General features: G+C 40.1%; 1 long non-coding RNA gene across 1 annotated transcript; it reads left to right on the forward strand.

The window, feature by feature from the left end:
• The first annotated feature begins 2,996 nt into the window (after nt 1–2,996).
• On the forward strand, nt 2,997–3,653 carry LOC119772821. The gene is made up of 3 exons (XR_005279311.1): nt 2,997–3,155; nt 3,251–3,506; nt 3,578–3,653. It is a non-coding gene; the product is annotated as an uncharacterized LOC119772821 (long non-coding RNA).
• The last annotated feature ends 258 nt before the right edge of the window (nt 3,654–3,911 follow it).

The raw sequence follows: 3,911 nt of genomic DNA on the forward strand, positions 1-3,911 counted from the left end.
TACATCCCAACAAAATTGCCTGTGTCATTTAGCAGGGACACACCACATATTACAATGTTTTCTGAGGCAGTTGTTTCTCTGAATGCAATCCATTAATCTGCTCTGCAGTCACATATCAATATAGTGAATTTGATTGAAGGGCTTCTGAATTTCATAGTTCTTGTAACTGCACCCCTTAACACAATTGCTCTCACTAGAAATTGCATGTATAGACTTTTTTGACAGCAGCACAGAAGATTCAAAGCATGCCATCTAGCTTTACATCAATAAAATGCATGCACCCAATTTCTATGCTTTTTGAAAAATTCAACCAACTTGTGAAATGACTTCAGAAACCTTCAATGCAATTTATTTTTCCCCCTCAGCATAGGAGCTTTACTGTATATTTTCTGTGTGAATTATTCTCCGAGGTAAACTGAGTTGTGCAAACCGTTCATTCTGCCAAAACAACTTGACTGTGTGTCAGAAAAATGGATGGATAACCATCCATAGCCTTCAGTCAAAAGAATTTATCTCTAACCAAAGGAGGGGGAAAAATCACATTCTGGGGAAGATACATGGATATTTATTCAGTGCCTGACTTTACTCTGAAATAAGCTTTTCGTGTGAGAAAGCCCTTGTATTTGCTCCAGGTAACCTTTGTGTGCACCTCTCTCCATGTGGAGAGGAAGTTTCAAGGTAGGCAGTGCGATTCCATAAGACATGGGCATTTTTTATGTAGCTCGTCACATTTTATATTTCACCATATTATAATCAATGTGTCTACATATATTTGTAATCAAAATGCCTGATTTTTCATCAAACTTCTTTTGAGAACGAACCATTGATATTTCAGTCGAGTAAATTTCTACGCTGTGAGATCAATAAAGTCAACCAATCAATTACTGGGTTGCTAACCCCTAGGCCTCTTACCGTTAAGTATTATATGCTCGCCCATAGTACATGTCGTAACTTGTCCTAAGCCAGTACTTATATGGGAGACGGGAACAAATGTCAAACAATGATCTGTCCATGATAGCTGGAACTGAGCCCAATATAAGGGAAACCGGCAGGTGGATGAGATGAGTGATAATAAGAAGCTGAATAGAGTTAAGCAGGTGAAAGGCATGAGTAATTAAGGTGAGCTATCAGGGCAGATCATGACATTATTTGTCACTAGGGGACTTCAAATCTGTCAAGGCTCAGAACAGGAATAGAATTCGAAGCAAACAGACAGTCATAATTCTTAAAACCGTTTATTAAGAAACGTCAGATCTGAAATTCAGCAGCTAGGGCATCAAAGGCTGGAATCTCTGTAGAGGGAAAACTCAGGTTAGTGACCATTTAAATCTGACGGAGGACGATAAAAGAAGCAAGTCACTAGCAAGGCCAGAAGATCAGCGATCCAAAGAGGTACTGAGGGGGAATCCAAGTCGAAGTCAGGAGGCAGATCCAGGTTCGGTCCACAGGCAGGAATCCAGAGACAGGTCAGACCAACAAATCCAAAACAGGAACAGGTAGGCTCAAAGGTCCAAAGACAAACGGGTCAGGATTGGGCAAGCACTACACAAACAGGTACGCTATAGAGCAGTGTTTCACAAACGGGGGGTGTGTGTACCCCTAGTGGTCCACAAGTGCATTGCAAAGGGTACATGAAAATATTTTAGTTCTCAGGTAATAAAATAAAAGAGAGCTGGGACCTGTTCTGCTTTATGAGGACCCACCTGTAAAATAAAACAAGTTTTTATCACCTAAAACGTCTGTTTTCTTATATGTTTTAGTTCACCTTTGCTTTGACACACATCAAAACCAAGCTGAGGAAAAGACTGTATGCAAAGGTGGAAAGTATCGAAATACATTTACTCAAGTTACTGTATTGAGTAGGTTTTTTGTGTATTTTGTATTTTTCAAGTAGTTTTTAAAATCGGTATTTAAAATTTTACTTGATTACGTTTTGAGTGAAGTATTGTATTTCGATACATCACAAATCCCATCCGTTACTGAGTAAAAAAAAAACTTAGGAAAACCGAAAGGAAGACAAAAAATCGGGCCCGGAAGCACTACAGTGAGTGACGTGATCAGCATGTAGATCTAGGCTACCAGGAGCCAAGTCTTTCTGTAGGAGATTGGGAACGAGATGGAAGGTGGATCAGGAGAGCGACGATGGTTCAGAGAACGTTTCACTAGAAATGCTAGCTGAAACATCGAATTCTGCTGCCCAAAATGCCGAAAATCCTTGGCCACATTTGAAAGACTGCTTTTTATTTAAATTCAAGAGGGCCAACAGTATCATCATGCAATGCCAGATGTGTCTGCCAAAGGTGACTGAACTAGCAGCATTCAATAACTCCACATCTAATCTGCGGAAGCATGTTTTGGTAAGTATTTAGTGCATTGGTACTTCAAACAAAGTTTTCATGACTAATACCCAATTAGCAAAACAACCTGTTTCGTGGCATTGCTAATTTTGTCTAGCACAGGGGTCGGCAACCCGCGGCTCTTTCATTCTTATACTGCGGCTCTAAGTGGCTTGGAAAAATAAACCGCTGAAAGAAAAACTAAGTATTTCATTTAAGTCAGTTTTTCCCACAGCACTATCTTGGCGAGGTTGGCAACAGTTTTTTTTTTTTTTTTTTTTATGTAACTAAGTAACTTTTACTTAAAATACATTTAAATTAGCTACTTATTACTTTTACTTGAGTAATTTTTCTGATGGGTAATTTTACTTGTACTTGAGTAATATTTCATCCAAGTATTGGCACTTTTACTTGAGTATGATATTTTTGTACTTATTCACCTCTGACTGTATGTAGAGAACAGCTTGGGATCAGCTGTTTTTCCACACCTGAGCTCATCAAAGCAAGGTCAAATGTCATTAGTGATGAAAACAATGTAAAATATGTCAAGTCAGTCTGACTATAATTTTTGATCTGTATTTTGTTATCAATTCCTTAAGTTTAAATGTGATTATAGGAGATATTTATAGTAATTTTATTTTGTATTTATTTTGATTCTGTTGGGATCTGGAGATCTGCCACCTTCCTCCAGCAGAGAGCGCCCTGGGTGTCCTGAGATGAAGCCACCTACACACCTGAGGCTGATTCACCTGATTAGGAGACCCACTACTTAAGCAGCGGCCAGACCTGTCTTCAGCGCCGGAGTGTTGACCAGTTTTGGTTAGCGGAACCTGAGCCTCAGTTTGCATTGAGAATCTCTGTCTGCTCTAGAGAGCAACCTGATTCTAACCAGCCTCTGTCTTCTCTGCTCACAGGAAAACCCGACTGAAGTCTGTAGCTCTGGAGGAGCTCGTGCTTGGAAACCTGCCTGCCTGCCCAGAAAAGCCAAACCTGAAGATTCTCAGTCTGAATTCCCCAGCTAGTTCTCAAGGGAGGACTAGGAGAACAACTCAAGGTCTGAACCTCGTTAGCCTGAAGCTAAACCCTGCCGCTGCTGAGCTCTCTGCTGAATCCACAGTCTCTGGACCCAACCGGTTCCCTCTCTCTATCGATCAGTCTGAACATCATCAGGTACAAACCAGAATCAAACCCCTGACAAGTCATCGCTGCTACCTGGCTAACCAAACAATCCCTCTCTGCAGATTACTCTGTGATTCCAGTCCCGGACCAGTACCAAAACCTGTTCATTCATAAATCTTGTGTGCTTCTCTAAATAAACTGTTAAACTTTTACTCCGTTTCCTGTGGTGTTCTGCATGTGGGTTTAATCACAGAGACCCATCATGACAGATTCCTTACTAAGTTCCGGAAAAAGTATTTATATTGTGTTTTTTTTATTAGTTGGAAAGAATATCATGCCAAATAATTAAATGCTCAAGTTAAATAGACTATAAATATAATTGAAGGCTCAAATAATCTGGCACTGATGACTTGGAGCAAGTAGTTTAAACAGAGACTAGAGCAGGTGACACAAGTG

The sequence above is a fragment of the Cyprinodon tularosa genome, unplaced genomic scaffold, assembly GCF_016077235.1.
Source record: "Cyprinodon tularosa strain WSP-4 unplaced genomic scaffold, ASM1607723v1 ctg73, whole genome shotgun sequence".
NCBI classification, from domain to species: domain Eukaryota; kingdom Metazoa; phylum Chordata; class Actinopteri; order Cyprinodontiformes; family Cyprinodontidae; genus Cyprinodon; species Cyprinodon tularosa.